General features: G+C 37.8%; 1 protein-coding gene across 2 annotated transcripts in view; it reads left to right on the forward strand.

Moving 5' to 3' along the window:
- The window catches only part of STXBP6 (syntaxin binding protein 6), a 98,436-nt gene that overhangs the window by 18,226 nt on the left and 61,781 nt on the right, over positions 1-18,429 (forward strand). The window lies entirely within an intron of this gene.

Consider the following 18,429-nt stretch of genomic DNA (forward strand, 5'->3'; position numbering starts at 1 on the left):
TTTTGTATGATTGTGTTAGAAGGTGGTTACTGGCACCTTGCTTTTTCATACTATTTAAGGATGCCTTGCAGTTAATATAATTTGCTGCTCTTCAAGGTAACTAATTCACATATGCAGTAATTCAAAGGAAACCAAAAGGAGGTTACACAGAATTTCACTTTTGGCAGTGCTTGGTAAGCATGTTTCATCATCCCAGAAATTCTGTTCAGTCAAAGCCTAATTTTGGAAAAGAAGAAAAACTGTCTGTTTCTGTCTGGAACTTGCTTGATACAAAGCAAGCAATTAAGCTTTCTGCCTAAAGACTTGTAATTTGTATTTGAAAAAATTAATAACTGTAAGGGAAAACTCAATAGGAGTTGGAATCTTTAATTTGATTTCAACTGTCACTAAAGACTTGACTGGTTTCATTTCTTCACCTAACCTCTTTTTATGAATATGCTCTATGTTTCTAGTTTCCTTCTCCTTTGGGAATGCTTGATGGCTGTCATTGTGGATTTTTATTTGAGTGAAAATGACAACTTGAGTGTAAGTGACAGTTTTCAAACCACTTTTAAATAGGTACAAATTTTCCAAATTCTTTGTAGTTTATATCAAGCCCCTTGCCTTTAATGGGTCTGTAGGATCTCTTCAGCAGATGCCAAGGAGTCCATCTTAAAACAGTCAGGATCCCCATTTATCCTTTGCCCACTGTACTGTCTGTGGTTTGCTGCAGAAGTGCTGAGTAATCCCAGCATGGATACCCATGATTCATGAGTCTGCTGCATACCTTTATCTTGTGCATAAGCCCTGCAGTTACCTCATGCTTATGTGTCACAGGCACAGGCATGAGCCTGGTGTGTAACAGGGAATGCTCAGGTAAGAGAGGAATGCTTGGCAGAGCGCTGCAATTAAGCATGGCGCAAACAGGACGTGTCAGTCTGTCGGATATGAGCTGTGCATTCTGCAACCAAAATGTCCACAAGTAAGTGCTCATCCTTTGCATGGACAGATATGTGGTGTTTTTGATCTTTCAAATGCTAAATTACATAATCATCATGTGCTAAATGGAAAGCTCTTACTTTTTTTCCGTTTTAAATTTCGATTTCAAAGATTTAAATCTGTGTTTCTTCTAATGCTGTTCTAACTAATTTTATCCATCAAGACAGGGACAGTAGTTTCTGATTTTGAAGTGTTAGATTGCTAGTTTCATTACTACTTTTTAATGCATTTATGCACCCTGGCAGTGTTTGTGAGTTTGAAGTATTATGCAGATGCCGTTGAGGTATAAATAAATGACATTAGTAGTAAGTTAGACTAAAGGATATTAAAACAGGCCAAGCAATTACTTGTTCCATTTATTTATATCTTGTATGCTTAAGGGGAATTTCCTTTGGTTTAGACAGATGTAGCAATGACATTTCCTGATTTCATGTCCTGGGGCAAAAAGATACCTTTATACTACTATATACCTAATACTAGCTGCAGCTGCAGTTAATCCTCTGTTCTTTCTAAGGCCTGCTTTCCCAGCTTTCTGAAAATCTTCTTACCTTTACTGTTTTCCACAGGAGGTTACCTTGAGTTGGTGTTAACTGCTTAGAGAAATATCAGTTCTAAATAATGTATGTTTGAGTTACCCTCAGTAGGGAATGGATCTTTTGAAATACTTTTGAAAACTATTTCCTGAGTTTCCGTAGAGTTTAAACTTCTTTCTGACCAAAAACTTCCTCATTCTCCTGTCCCCAGAAATAAGTTGATCCATTGTTTTTGGTGTTCTACTATAAGTAAGTCTCAACTGAAATTATGCCTGTCATTGGTACCTGTTTATTTAGGTTTTATTGATATTTTCTGCTTTGAATTTCAAAACGTCGCCTCCTTATGCAACAGAGAATGCTGTAAAGAATCTTTTTTATCTGTACGTGGGTATAAGAGTGCTTGTTTACAATGGGCAGTTGTGCTTGTCATTTTATATATTCACTGACCAAACAGGGAGCAATCCTGTGGAAAATCCTGTGGAAAATAAGCCTTTGAAATTCAGCATTTATCTTGGAATATTACCTCAAAATTTCTCATAACTGTTCAGGGAGAAGTTTCAGTCTTATTTTTTATACACCCAGCATTTTGAAAAATAGAATTAAACTATTGAGTCTTGTAGCCTAGTCTCTTACTGATAGTTACATCTTCTCGTATCCGTGAAACTGCTTTTACTTTTTTTGAACCATTGCACAAATTGCTCAAAAATCTGATTTTAAGTGTTAATTCCTCTGTTATGTGTACACAATAGCAATGCTAACTATTTGAACTTGTTTTTCTTTCTGTTCAGATATGGTTATAGGTTCAAGGTTTTATTTTCTGTTTTAATTTCAAGTTTACAGACTTTCTTAAATTGAGATGACTGCCTACTGGTGGCCCATATGGAACAGAAACCATTCTTAACTGTGAGCAAGACCATTTTGTGCATAATTCTCCTTTTTGGCCTGCACTATCTATCATTTTACTAGAATGGGATTATGCTCCCAGGATGTTGATAAATGTTGATGAGTTGTAGTTTGAGCACTATTATGCATATTGTATTTGAATAACCAGGAGTTTTTATTGACACATAAAGGATGTATATGTCTCTCTAATTATCATAGTGTTGTTGAAGTGCTTATCTTTTTATCTTGACTTAGAGTGGAAGAACTGGCAAGGCTTGGCAGCTCCTTTGCCTCCTGTCTAATTTGGGTTTCTTGCCAGTGTCACTGAAGCAATTTTTAATGTGCTCTTATTAGACTAGAATTGCTTGTATCATTTTTCTTTTCTACTAAGTCTCAGCTCAGAGCTTGTCAGCAGGATTATGTATGTCCTTGTGATACTGGTGTTTCAAAGAACATTATCAGTTACTTTGGCCCTGTGCATTGAGGCTTGCCTTCAGGAGGTGTGGTGACTGAGGGAGATGCTACAGCCTTTTTAGGTCATCCTTAAATCAGGCTGCTGCTGTCATTCTGCAGAAGTTTTGCAGCCCTCCCTCTGAAGATCTCCATCTGCAGTTTTGAAGTCCTTGCTGCCCTTGCTATACACATATAAGCAGAAAGTTTTTGATTCAGTGGTATAGCTTTTCAGATGCATGTTGTCTTCTTTCCCACTGCTGAGCTGGGCAGTCTCTTGCATAATTACCTTTTATTTGAAGAAGAAATAACTCCAGCTGGCTACTGCTGCTGCATTACTGTGTGCAGGCAATGATTAGGTGTTCTGACTTTCCTTCCTTGTGCTTCTCTCCTCTCATTGCTTTGCCTGTCCTTTGCTGGTACCTTCTGCAGTAGTCATTATCTGCCATCCATGACTTAAAACCTTCTAAAAACAAGTAAAAATAAGTTTTCTTGATTGCTTTGTTTTCCCTTCCCCTGTCCTTACAAAATTGGAATAACTGCAAAAGGCTTGAGTAAGCACAGGCTTTGGATCCTGTTTGCTGCTTAGTGCGTTTACTCAAGCTGTTGCTGGTGTTCCTTGTGCAAACAGCTGCTGGTGGTTTAAGTTGATCTTTCGTTTCTCAGGTTGGTTAAACCTGCGCAGGTGCCCTGTGAGCTGGAGGTTCCCTGTGGTTGTGGCACCAGGAGTGGTGAGGAATCCCTGGGGCCCGGGCTGTTGGGTGGCCTCAGCCTGGGGCTGGGACACCTCCCTGGGGATGAGGGTGAGCCCAGGCTGGGCTGTCAGCCCACCTGCAGCTGGGGGGGCTGGATCAGAAGTTGTTCTGCTGAGAGGAACTTGGGTCTCCCAGGGCTGTAGGGGTGGCCTGAGGCCAGGCTGGGGTGTGGGCCCACAGGTGGGACTGGCTTGGTGGGGCTCATGGCTACCTGGGGGGAGCTGGAGAGGAGCCCTTTGGAAAAGAGTAATGCAGGAATAGCACTGTCCTGCTTTATCTTTTGCATACAAAGTAAAGCCTGATTATTTTTTATTATGAGCAGGACGTACTGAAGGAATTAATTCATAAACAAAACATCTGTCTCTCCAGCAGTTTTTTTTTGCTGGGATTGGAATGAGTCATGGGTTTGGGAACTGTGCTGGTCTCAGCGCAATGAGATCACCAGAAGACTTAAGGATTTTCACTGTGTTTTCCAGGAAGAAAAAAAATATATTGTGAAGTTAGTAAAACTTACCCTCCTTTTACATTTGCACATGGCCACTTACTTTTATGCCTTTATGATATTGGAAACTGTCTTCCAGGAGAGCATTTCCTTTTATTCTTCAATAAAGCATTACAGAGACTTGGACAAGACTTTCTATACTAGTAAAAGTTAACAATCTGAATGTGATGAGAGGAAATGAAGAATGTCAGGAGTGGTAAGGAGCAGTATGTTGTTGCCAGTTCAGTTTTGGCCTAAACTTGCATATGGGTAAATACCATTATTGAGGGAAAAAAATTGAGTTGACTGACTAAAAGTAGTCCAGAAATGTTTAAAAGAAAATAAGATTTTAACTGTAACTTACTTGAAAAGCAGTGCTACGGTGCTAGTAGATGGAAAATAGTCATTGAAAATGAAATTGTGTTCTTCTGCACTTGCCTTTTCTGAGGTTTTGTTTATGAAATGTTAGTTTATTTATCTAGCTAAGTTATGATTTACTTACAAGAAGAAATTGAAGTGATCAGTGCTTTGCTGCTCAATCAAATTGAATTGACTCAGTTAATTCCTTCTAAATTTTATAGGAGCTGTAGCAGGTTTTTTAATACTGTCTAGCAAGGCTATTGTATCTGTATTCTCTGGATTTGGTGCTGTAGTTCTTAAGGTGAGAACAGTCAGTAATTTTGTTGGCAGTAATGCACACAGTCATGTTAGCGCAATTACTTTGCACTTGATCTTTCCTTCCTAACACTTTATACAATTCTATAAATTTGATTTGTATAGAAACTGATCCAGTCTCAGGCCCTTAAAAGAATCTAGTATTTGTACCTTAGCTGCTGGATCCTACGTTTGAGATATTTTGTTACCGTGGTGGTCAGTGGCACTGTCTCCATGTCTCTTGCATATATTCTCACTCTGAGATTCTCTGTTTGACAATCTCATTAAGCAGTGGACCTCTGTGCTCCATTTATTAGTAATAGGCCCTTACATAGTTTTATTTCCTCTTCAGAGTTGGATTTTCTATGGGGGTTTTAATTTTCAAAGTTTATATATGTTGATATGTTCTAGATGCATAGAAGTTGAGGAGGAATACCTTTGGAGCATGAACCGTTACTTTTATCCTTGGCAAGGCTATTAGGGCACAAGAGTGAATGAACTGCTTCTTGACCGTGTTTGACATTTTCTTGTCTAGCCCCTGGCATGGCTGTAGTCCAGCATGGTAAAGCCCAGTCCTGGCTTTCACCATGCACACTCACACGCTCTGGTATTGCCTGTGAGGACCACCTTCAGTGCTTCTGAGGGGAGAGGCTTGGCTTCCACTAGCACAGGAGTTTCTGTAGTAAAAGAAACATCTCCCTCAGTGCATGAGAGGAGACTTGTGATGGCTGAACAAAATGACAAGATACATTCTCCCAGTGCAATGTGCTTCTCTTCTGATGGCACTGTAGCATTTTGAGAAGTGGAGCTTTGTCCCTCCCCTTTTTATCATAACCTATGTTATTTCTGTTATTTAATAAATTACTATAAATAACTTATTTATGTTATTAGTTTGTTTCCTCTGGTAGAGTTTGGGTTCTCTCTGCCTCTGCTCAGAGATGATTATGTTATGTGGGTAAAAGAAGTTTTACCCTTTTGTCTGGAATGCAGGTACATCTTTGTTAATCTCTTGTGGTAAAGTTGTTGTCACTGTGTCACTTGCCAAATGCTTCTTAATCAAGGGCCTCTTGTGCTTGGAGTTATACTTGATTTTTACTGGTGTTTCAACAGATATTCTCTGTGTCCCATCTGTTCTTCACCAGAAGCTGGAATTGCTCTGAAGTTTCTTGACTGTAACTGTACCCATAGTGTTTGAAAAAAAATATATTTGTTTCACCTACATCCTATCTTCCTTGTACCTGTGCTCACGGTGCCTATCTGGATAGCTAGTGCTTTAAGGCAGATGTAGTGAGCCTTTTGTTTATTATGTACTTAATGTTGGCAAAGTGCTGTTTTCAATGTGGATCAACAAGCCACAGAAATAAGCCTTAATGTCAGTTTCTCAAAGTACATTGTTTGTCTTAATAAGTTCCTATATACCTTAAACATGCAAGCAAATTTTAGGTGTTGGAAGTTGTATATGTGTCTTGTGAATTTAAAGCCACCTGTGTAAGTTCTTAAGCTTCTTTGCCTTTTGTGTTAGCCATTATGAAATGAATATGTTTGAAGTAAATTGTAAGAGTGATTAAGTCTAATGAATGGCCAAGTATCAGGTTATAAAGTCATGTTTATTTACCTACTGACTATGTGAAATGAAAAGTAAAGGGTAAAGCGAAGCTTGATTGAATCATTCATGTTATTAGATTAACCATTCTCTTTTAATGTAGCTGATTTCTAAATGGGTGATTTTGAGGAGTTACAAGGCTGGAGATAATGCTACTGATACCATTTATGAATTTTAGGGTTTTTGTTGTTACTATGTCTGCAAAATATATGAAAGGAAAAACCTATAGCAAAAACACCACTTGATTTAACATAAGATGTACCTAAATTTTTTTCTGAGTGCTGTATGTAAGCAGTTAATTACTGAATTATGGAACTGCTTTTAACTACTTACATTGATTGTTGGATTACAAAGACAAAGTAGTTTAATAGCTTTTAATGAAGTGTGGTGTTAGGATTAGTAGGGGTTGTGGGTCCCGTTGAGTAAAGAAAGAAAAAGATAAAAACTGCAGATGAGTCCGTAAGTTCATTGTAACAGAACGTATTATTGTCTCTGAAATGGATTCAGGATTCAAAAATAATAAATTCTAAGAATGTAATTTCAGGGCTTGGTTCTAAAGGAATGTGCAGAGATGAGGGTAAGGTTTGAAGAATGAATTAACCCAGTGAACTGTAGATTACTGCCAAGAGTAGTGCATATTCCTTCCACAGTCTCACTGTTTTGATACTAATGTGCAGCTGCAAATTTTAGTATTGGTTGAGTGTTCTAATGAATCAGGAAAATACTGGGAGATGAAGGATGTTGACCCCTTTATTTGGTAACATCCCACAGGTTATCTGGCATAAGCCACTACTGAAAAACTTCTTTTGGTTGAGGACAGGACTAGATTTTTTTCTGTGTGAAACAGTATTCTTATCTGTAACTGGAAATTTCTGTCCTTGAGCAATTGTAGGAGTTGCTACTATTGTGTAGTGGTGGTTAGGTTTTGTATAGGAGGAGGATTTTCTTAAGGCTGTTTATTGTAGAAAAAGAGTGATTTGAGATAAACACATCTGTATCTGCATGAATTTGTTTTGTAGGCTGCACACCACAGCCAGGGCTATGTGGCTGTCAGTTGTTTTCCCTTACCTTGTATTCAGATGTCTTAGTTAAAGATGGAATATATTTCTTCCTGTTGTTGGTGCAGAATGTATTTATGGAGTAAAAATCAGAATTCTGTATGGAATTTGTGCTTATTTTTTTGGTTGGATGCCATTTTATCTAGGGGTTTGGCCATGTAAAATATGATGTGGGTTGTATGAAGTTGATTTTGGCACAGAATTGTTGAAGAGAATTTGTTGCTGTAGACCTTGTGAGTTACTATACATACTAATCTGATAGGGGAAAATTGAAAATGCCACTCAATTTTAAAATGTGTATTTATCAATCAAGTGTGCATTTGGTGCTAAAATTACCTTTTTATAAGCCTGTGGAGATATACTGAGAGATTATATTATTTCAGGGTTCATAGCTGTGCCTGCTCTTTAGAGACAGCATAAATTATTCATTGCAAAGTGGTGGTTGACATTTAAGTTGGAAGGGTGTCTGATATTGATTGAGCTGGTGTCTTCTGGGATTTGTCTGAAGGAAGACATACATTGTATATTTTGTCATGATTTTTGTTTGTTTTTTTTTTAAACAGCCCTCTTACTTTGACATGTGAGATTGGTAGATGTCTGGTGCCTGTAAGTCTAAGATCTGTGTGCAATAAGCATGGAACCTCTCCTAAATGTATGAAGTGAATGATGCAGGGAGTTTGTGTGGAATTGTCTTGCTGCATCCCCACTCCCTGGACAGGATGCTTCTTAGCAAATGTCACTCCTTCGTCCATCTTCTCACACCCTCATGTTGTATTGTCTTAGTTTCAGGCATGCAGAACAGATATGATTCTCCTAATGTTTTCACTTCAAATAAAGGCATTCCAGTCTCTTCCTTGGCAAACTATAAAAAGACATAATAGAAATAGAGAAGGATGTTTTTTGTTTGCTTGGGCTGTCTAGGTTACCATAATTCTTTCATCCTTCACTGTGCTGTTATACTGTTGTTCTCAGAATTTAGTGTAGAACTGGAAAATTTCACTATGTGGTTTACAGGTATCCCATACATTGATTATTACCACACTGATCTATAAGAGATACTAATCTAAAACTTAATGGTTTGTCTGCATCCATAAACCTGATGAAGCCTTCCCCTATCTCAAGAAGTTCCTACTTGTTCCCTGCAAGGAGTCAGTGGTATTTTATTTATATTTTTATTTTGAAAGAAGACTGTCTTCTTCCCAAGAGGCTATCACTTGACAAAATTTCTGCATTGCCATGTTTGGTGGAAACTTTCTAGCTATTATAATATAACAATTCTGCCACTGATCACTGATTGGAAATTACCATGAAAGTTATTAAGGAAAACTTACTTGAGAGGAGATGAGAAAAGCCAGTAGTTTTCTTTCTAGGTTTTTCTCAGCTTTCTCTAAGATTGAACAGGTCAGTCCTCAAACCCAACCAACCAAAAATAAAAACCCCCACAAAACCCCATAAATTTCAATGTACAAGGTCTGTTTGCAGTCATGGTTTTCTTAAATAGATTCTGCCAGGAGAGCAGAGCTAAGTATAGTGGGGGCTAGAAGCCGTGGATGACGCTTTAATCATTTCTGAGCTGATAACATCCCTTGAGCAAAACACTGGATCAGACCATTTTATTTTTGTTCGTAATTTCTTAAGTTTGCAGAACACTCTGCAATTTTGCAAGCCTTGTTGAACTCACCCATTTTGAAGTGAGTGATCCTTGTAATTGCTGGAAGATTCTTGGAAAGAAGTATGCAGCATGTCAGAAATGTGTTCAGGTTGTGTTATTTGCCAGAAAGAAAAACTATTTATTTAACTGCTGCAAAGTATCAGCACAAGGCCAACAGATGGTTTACTACTTTTACAGTGTTTGTTTTCCCTCAAGAAAAACATTCATGTAGTAGTTCATAGAGGTGGGTCTGCTCTTACAGAGATCTTAATATCCCCAGAACTGCATATATTTCATTCTTAAAAGCATTATGCATTTTCCTAGTCAGTTATTCTTCTTAGGCATTTGGAGTGATTGAAAAAACGCCACTATTTATATTTACCAAGGAATGTTGATTCACCGTAGATGGATGAAATAAAATGCTTTAATACCTTGATGTTATCTTTTATTGTCTAGTCCCAATGTATTACTATGCTTTTGTACTTTTCCTCAGCGTTAAAGTAAAAAAAAGGAGCTTTTTATTTTTTTTTTTCTGGTGTGGGTGTTGCAGGTTGCAGTTTAGAAAATTGAAAATATATAGCCTGAAAGGCCTGACAAACCCTCCTTCTCTTTTGGGATATTTAATTTAATGGATGACTGCAACTTGTACCAGTATCAGTTATGTGAGGAGGAATGGAAATAGAACTGGGAGGATTTGTAAAACCTGATTTCAGAGTGTACTGAATTATACTAGTTGGAGAAAGCCAATGGTAAGAGTACTATGTGCCAGCCAGTTTTGTGGGTTTTTATATTTTCTTTCTTTAAAACACCTTCAGCTGATGCTGTAGGAATAACCTGTCTCTCTGGCAACCTGTACACTAAATTATGAATCCATTTAATGTGTTTTTTCAATTATGAGTACTTAATAAGTCAGAATCTGGTTCCTGTGAAATGTCTTGACAGAGTAGGGGATGTGAGTTAGTGTGTTGTAGTTATGGGTGCTCTACTGCAGTAATAGCATTTCATCATTTGTTTTGTATATTCCCATAGGCAACAGTTCTGATAGCTGTGTAACAGAGACAGACTTTTAACCTGACTTTTGCTACCTTGCTGTTAAAGCCAACAAATAATGGAGTCAGTATACCAAGAAATTCTATACTATCTTGAGCCCTATTTTTTTCTTTTCGAGAAGACCCATATGAGCTTTTAGCTCTTTTTAGCACTTTTTAGTAAGTTTGGTTCTTTGTAGCAAGTTTTGATTTTGAAAAATTTTGTCTAGATTGGCTCCATACCATGTCTTCTGTCAGTGATTTCAATATTTGATGAAAATACACGACATTTTGGGTTCTTCTCTCTTTAAAGCACAGTTTCATGATCCTTGTAAACTAACACTGCTGGGGGCCCATGAGAGCCCCAGTCTTACCACCTGCACTTCATTCCTGTGTGCTGACACACAGCTGTGGAGTGCACTGTATCAGGGAGCTTGATCTGCGTAAAACCAAAATAAATCACTATTTTTTAAAGATAGCTTAAAACTGGATTAATTCTCGTCTAGTTCACTGCACTACCACAGAAGCGTTTATGCTGTCATAAGGAAGAGAAGTACAAAAGGAAATCAGTAATTTCTGCCAGTACAAGTGCTTGTGGTGGTCATAAGTTCAATGAGAAACAACAAACTACTAAAAGAAACTGTGCACGTTCTAAACTACAGCCCTTTCAACTAGTTCCCCTTTCCTTGAGGAACATGGCTGCTCCTTCTCGCCAGTATCCTTTAATTTCATTTTTTAGTAATTTTTCTTTGCCAAAATACAGACAAACAATTGAACAAGCAATAATAGCTCAAATGCAACTTCAGATCAGTTGATTTGGGTTTGTGATAAAAGTATTAGGCCATGTGAATAAGTTGGAGCTGCTTTAATGATGCCTCTGATGCTGTCTCATGTGATATTAGTCACGTTGGATTAACTAAGGAAATTGAGTTCACATGAAAGTAGCATAAGATGTAGAAACAAATGATTTAGACATGTATTCTAAGGAGTTGGTATCTTTCTAGTTCTTACTGGAGGAGCGAAAGAAAGCTGTTTTATGTCTCAAACCCTTTTAATTGTGCCAAGTGATGGCACACGGAATGTACCTCCTGACTTTTGGTGGCTGTCAATCTAGAGAACTGCAAGTGTTAAAAGACAGAATTGAACTATAAAACTGTTGTGCAGCAGGAGAAATAGCCTTAAAGCAGTAAATATAAAAATCCCCTGTTAAGTTGGAATAATTAGTTATTCGGGTGTCAAATGTCTTTTTTTTTCCTTTCCCACAAAGAGATTGAAGAACATGGTAGATGTTGAAGTGAAGCTCTTATGTTTTGCTGACTATTTATGGCAGTAGCTGTGTAAGGCAGTAGCTCACTCCTTATAGGAGCCTGTAAATCTCGAGTTGGTAGGGGCCCATAAGGGCCACTGAGTTCAACTCCCTTCTCCTCACAGGGCTACCTAAAACTAAACCATGTGATAAGGGCATTGTCCAGATGCTCCCTGAACTCTGATAGGCTTGGTAAGGTGGCCATTTACCTGGGGAGCATGTTCCAAACACCCAACAAATAGTTCTTTCACTTGACTCTGGTACCGTCAATGAAGCTGTGAGTCCAGACTTGAGGATTGCATTTCAGAAAAGATGTAGGGGAAAGGGAAAAGGCCTGGAGAGGTGAGGTGTTTGGAGGAAGGAATCTGTGAGGAATGGCAGAAGAAACTCTGGCAGTTCCTCCTGCAAATGAAAGTCTAGGGTTGGATGTAGTAATTGGTCTTAAGATGTAAACACTTCTGAAAGGTCATAAGAATGAAGCTAACCTCTTAAGACTACGATGTACAATGTTGTTATGCAAAAGTAGTAGTTCTTACTGTTGTGAATGTCCCAGTTGTCCTGAGGGCAAATTTCTACAAATGCAAATCTGGTCTCTCTGTGGCTTTGTTATAACATCTGGTAGTTCCTAAATTTCTTGGTGAATCTGTGTGATTAAAAATGGTCCTGTTAAAAAAGGATGACTCTAGCACAGGCTTCCAAGAAGTTCTTGACTGACTTTTAGTAAACAGTTTTGTAGACTGTGGGGTGCTGTTTAATGTGGTGTTGTCCATCTTTATTTGCAAATTGTTACATTCGTGAAATAATAATGACCTTCAGACTGTGGGATTCTTGCAAGGAGAATCTGAGTGGGTCTCTCTCTAACTGTTGCTCTTTACTCAGAAAGACCTGGAGAGGGCTGTACCTCCTCTACAGAGATGCCTTTGCCTCCCTGGGGCAACTCACAGAAACACCTCCTGCTTTTCATACCAGTTCCAGGGGAAGGCATGTTTAGGGAGCACAGTTGCTTTTGGCAGTTAAGAAAATGCTGAAAGGATCAGTGTCCACTGATTCTTGCATTATTATTTTATTAATTTCTTATGAATATAGTCTTGATCCAGAATGCTGTGAAAACATAAGCAGAAATTAATTTTGATTTGTTGCAGTTCTTCAATATATATTTGTTTTCATGCACACCTATTTAAAATAGTCTACTAACAGCCTGCAGCTATTCACACACAGAATCACAGTACAGAAATGTTATGTCTTACATTTGAGTTGGATTTTTCCCAGATTGCAGTATTTTACATTCTTTTCAGTATTACATCCATTTTGTGAGCTGGGATCTATGATACCGTATACTAGGGCCTTACCTTCTAGATCTGGAATTGCCGTTTTCTTTTCAGAACATGATATATGACCTGGAATATACAGTACCCCATCCCTCAATATATTTCTGGTGCCTTATGTGACCTCCTACTTAATTTTCTGTACCATTTAGAAACAGTTTAGGGTCACAGTCACAAAAGAATGAAGTGATACTGCATCTTCTGCTTTTGCTGCATCTGCCTTGAGGAAGGTATTACTTACCATGATGCTCTGTGTATGTATTTCACTCAGCAGAGCAGAGTGCAGAAATGAAAGCAGCTGTTCTGCCTTCCACATGCAAGTGGGACTGGTTCTCATTTGCCCATTTATGGGATTTCTGTGATGTCCCTGATGATCTGTCATTGTAAGGAGATGTTTGGGTTTTTTGTGAGGTGATGGAGGAGGGTGTACCAAACTTTTTTTTTTTAAGATTGTGTTACAATTTAAATAAACTCAAAAGTACCTTCCTTTTTTTTTACTGTCTCTTTATAAATATGTATTCCATTCAGAGCTCTTTATCTCTTTAAATCTGTAGGTCCATACTACTTGCACAGAATCCAAATCAACTTCCCTTGTAATGAAAGGTTATAGGAAATGCCCAGGGCCTCAGGCTGCCTGCCTGAGGTGAAGAAATGTGTAGAGCAGTGAGGCATTTACTGCTTCTGTCTGACTGTAAGATCCTGTTAATGTGCACTTCTCCTCTCCAAGTTTTTTTCCCTTCACCAAAAACATCACATGTTCTCAGGCCACACAGTATGGTAGCCAGTATAGTCTTTCATGTTTCTTTTGCTTATTCTAGGAGCTTTTGAGAAATTCAGTGATTCAAACAAGGCTTCTTGAAGGTTTCAGTAAACAATGCTGCAAAATTCCCATGATCAAACAATGTCTTGATTAAAAACAAAGTTAAGGCTTGTATTTCAAATTTACACTGCCATGTGTTGGTCTTGGATTAGGTGGGCTATGATATAAACCTTCATTTAAAAGACAGAAAGAAGTTACTGCTTTAGCATGTAAGATTCAAGTTTTGTGTTTAGGAGCTGCTGCTCTCTGAAGTCTGCCTATGTCCTATTCAGCTTGATTTGGGCAGTTTATTTTGTAATTACATATGTAAGTGAAAACACATTTCTTTTTTCTAGTTTGAACTGCTACAAATACAGTTCTAATTTAATGATTTTCATATTTTAGAATTAAAACATTATTCAAATGAACCAGTCTTAGCTGAGAAGTTATTTGGAAAAACAAATTGGAAATGTGACAGCCTACAAATAACTCTGGAGAATGATTGAGGCTTTCTCAGTAAATACTTCTAAAAGTCGTAAACCCATGTTCATAGGAAGTAATGGAATTTTTCTGGCTGCTGCAGTGGCTGCTGCTATTGTACTAATTTAAATAAATATTTTCAAGCAAAGTTAGATTTGAAAATAGGATGACTGAAGATGATCTGATTTATTTTTTATGTTCAAGCATTTTAAAGCTTTTACCTTGACTGTTTCAGAATAAGGTTGATCAACTGATTTGATCCCTGTATGCAGAGCTAATTAAACTTGGTGTTATTCCTCTAGGATAAAATTACACTTAGTAAATGTATTCCTAACCAACTTTTAAAACTTGTCTGTTTTAATATTTGTTCTTTGAAGATTTATAAATAAATTGCCTTGGGTTTTAAATTTTTATTTTTTTGCTTTTTTTTTCAGAATTGTACTAGCTATTTGTTTGAGATGACAGCAAATACAGGATTTTGATGACCTGTAATATTCGAAGTAGTTTAAACACTTCCAGCAAGTAAATACCAGGCAAGTATCACAATACCAAAAGCTGTTCTTTTGGCAACAGTGTGTCTTGCAATTATTTCCTTAAGTAGATGTCATCTTTCAGGATAGTGGCTTTATTAAAAGCAGATTTGAGTGCTTGCTAGAGTTACTATTCCAAGAATAGTTGGTTGCTCAGATGATTTCACACTGCAGGCAGCATTTCAGTGGTTAGCCTGTCCTGTGAGCCCTTCCCTGTTTGTGATTAAACTGAAGATCTTTAAAAACAGCCAGGTTTAGCATACTGAACATTTTTTTCCTTTTTTTTTTGGAATCCTTTATGTCCTTTTCCAGCTCTTTCTTTGTATTGTAATTTACTCCTATTTGAATTCTGAATGCTGAGGATTAGTTTCCTTTCTGCATACCTATACCCTCAACAAAGATGCTGTAAATCCCCTTTTTTCCACTTATTTGCATAGAGTCCTATGAAACATGTGGGTGTAAAGATAAATCAGCCATTTGCTGGCTGTGTGCCTGAAAACAGTCTGAGATTCTGGCTGACCAGAAAACTGTCCAGTTTTTTTTTTGGTTATTGAACATGTGGGATGCATTACAGATTCAGCTTAATTATCTTGGGTTTATTAATCTTCTTTTTAAGAAATTGCCTTTAATTGTTGCCCCCTCACATACTTCTAGAGGAATAGTCAGCTGTTCACAGAGGGAGCTTTTAGTGATAGAAATATAGTGGAGAAGTACTGTAGTAGAGAAAGATGTGAGGAGATGCAAATGAGCAGCGCATTGCAGGCACTTTTTCAAATCCACACAGGAATCTTCCCTCTCTGTGTTTCTTCTTTGTGTGGGGCCACAGTGTAAATGTTGACATTCTGTTCCATAATGCTATAGTAGATGGAGTGAAAAATTGCAGAAGAAAAAGGGGGTCTTTGTTTAGCCTAAAGCATCAGTATAATAATTTGAGTGGAAGTAAATATGTGGAACAAAGTGTGTGAGGTAGGAAATGTGGTCTCTCTTTCTGAACTCTTAGGTTTACTGGAACATTTAAATCCCCCTTACCTCAGAGGAGTTAATGCTGCAAGCAGTAATGCACTGTCTGAGAGTGCTCAGAGATCCTCCAACAAAGGTTCTTTAAGGATTTTATTTTGTATTTGAGTACAAATGGGAGGAAAAAGTTTGTGTTCCAGTGCGTGAGTTCATAGGGGCCTTGAGTGGAAACTGCTGATGGTTTGAATTTGTCCTGGAATGTGCACCAAGAGAAAACATAATTGTGCAAAGAAATATGCATATACAACATAAAGTTGTGCTTGTACAGGCAGGGGTTTGGTTTTGTTTTTGTTTTTTTTTTAAGGAAAAGAGGGATTTTGTTGGAGAATGGGAAAAATGAGACTTATTTGTGTTCCTTGAGGAAGTGTATTTTTTTTTTAAGTAAAACTGCCAGAGATTATCTCCACTTGTGAAAACAGGGAGCATTGGAAGGCTTTACTTATTTAAACAGAGGTCTTCTGCATACCTCTTCTAGTGCATAGGTGAAGGTTGCTTATTTGAATTCAGCTGCTGATTTTTTGACCTATGAAAAACAACTTCATCTAAACTATATTGACATCTCAATCTCAGAAGTCTGTTTGTACACAAGCACAGTTAGTTATTTTCTTCTTTAAATAAATGGGCTTTTGTGGTTTGTGTTAGTGTCAGTTTTCACATCACATTTGGCAGCTGTGTCAAGTACACTCTGTGTTAGATTAATTGTTTGAATATGGTTTCTGAAGCTGTTGTGAGCCCAAGTTCTGGGAGCAGAAGGATCAAGATCACAGTCTCTGAAGTCAGGAGTCCACACTTTAGTTGGAGGTTCCAGTTACAGTCCAGGTATCTGCTGTGTCTGTGTACTGCTGCTGGTAAATGTATACAAACCAGTTTAATGTCAAAGCCAGTGGCAGCATGCAGCAATAAACCACTAACATTTTGTGATACTGTAGGTAAGAAAAACTTGCATCTTTTCTTAATCCAGGAAGCCTTTACATTCTTGAGTAATCTTTGAAGTCATATTTTACTTTACGGTCCGTGACCATTAAGAAAATTTCTGAAAACATCTATTCAACAACTCAGTTGCAGAATTAACAGCATCAAATCATTGCAATCTGGAAAGCACTTTTTCAGTTGAATGTCACTTGAGTGTCTTTTAACCTGACAGCACTTCTGTGTGTTTTCCCAAAAAGCTAATCATTGAAATTTCTTTAGGCACATGAAGGTCTGGGTTTTGTAAAGATTATCAGTCTCTAGTTCAGTCAGGAGGAGGTCTGTGTGTTTAAATCCATTGTTGTTAACAGTGGCCTTGAATTAAAAAAAGAAAAGAAAAAAAAAAATAACCCAAAACTAATTGCAGTGTTCCAACAGTTTAAATGCTGGTATGATGTACTCTGCAAATATTTCTATAACACAGAAGAAGAGAGAAGTATGTGATGAATGTGAAAACAACACATTTTCTTTCAGAACTTTTTTCTAAGTAACTGCCATGTAAGTTTATTCTTTTGATTCTGTTGTCATGTAAATACATTCATTTTAAAGGATAGGTAACTAAGATGTTGGGATTTACGAGATCACAGCTTGTCAGGAGCTATGCATTCTTTAATCCCTTGAAATTTGTCTGGATTTTTCTTTTGATGGAGAAAATTTTTAAATCCAATTCACTTTTTTAAAGGTTCATGTAAAATGACGTCATGCTAAAACATGTCAGAATTCAAATAACTCTGTGTTGGTTAACTGAGGTATGTTGTTACAGATTGTTTTGGCACAGGATTCTGTTTGCATCCCAAAATTAGCAGGTGATGAATTAAGTTTGGACTAAGTTGTGCTGTCTCATGTATAGGGTTTTTTTAAATTTTCCCATTTTTTTAAGATAAGGGAATGTCATAAGTAGTGACAACAAAACGTTGAGACTGCAAGTGTTAAGGCAATTACCTTGCTGGTAGTATGTGCACAAAAAATAATGGATCTGTGACCCTCTTGGTTTCATAATCTAATTTGACTGTAGTTTATTTACATTTATTTTAAATTATGGCAAATATCAAATGATCCCACAGGCAGAATTATCAGGTAGTTCAGGCCTGAGTATAGTCATCTTTGTACTAAGAAAGCTAAGGATGTCAAAAAGATGTGTCAGCTTGAAAGTTTTAGTAATACAGAAATGTGTAAATTAATGTATGTGCATTGGAGTGTCATTACATTGGGACAATTAAAGGTGTGATTCAACAGTTTCTGTGAATGGGGGCCTGTGTGTGTTACAAGAGTCAGTGCAGAACTAATGGGAGTTACAGCTTGCACAAAGAACCTGTTACTGTTCCCTCTCAGTTCTCCCTCCTTTAGTTAGGCCCCTGTGCAGGCTGTGGTGAGGTTTGGTTTTTGGGATGTGCATGACTAAGCAGCTTCCCTCCTCCCTCCCTGTTCTCTACAATAATTTCTTCCTATATGAATGTGTATGTCTCTCCTAAGTCAACTGTGCTGTTTTGTTACGAAACACATCGAGGAACTGACCTGGGTCAAAGTGACACAGCCCAAAAGCAGAGGTGTGGTTGTGTCTGTGTTGATGCCGATGGTGTCTCTGACACTGTTTCCTGTGCAGCGGCCCAGTCAGTAATTCCAGAGCTGAGGGGATGAGGTGCTAAAGCTGCAAGAGCTGTGCCATCAGGTGCTGTCACCAGGAGCAGTGCTCCTGAAGGAACAGTCTCACCAAGTCTGAAGCTGTCTGTCCTCTGTGAACGTGGCTTCTTGTGTGCCAGCACAACCACGGTGCTTCTTCCCTAAGCCTTGCAGAGATTTCCCTGTGTATGTGGGACACAGATCTGAGTTTCCCTCTGTTATCAGAGGGGGAATTAATGCAGCTTTTATGCTGCATGAAGTTAAACAGGGTGTTTCTCTGAGAAGATTTTGCAACATACTGAAGTGCTAG

The sequence above is a fragment of the Zonotrichia leucophrys genome, chromosome 5 (genome assembly GCF_028769735.1).
Source record: "Zonotrichia leucophrys gambelii isolate GWCS_2022_RI chromosome 5, RI_Zleu_2.0, whole genome shotgun sequence".
Classification (NCBI taxonomy): domain Eukaryota; kingdom Metazoa; phylum Chordata; class Aves; order Passeriformes; family Passerellidae; genus Zonotrichia; species Zonotrichia leucophrys.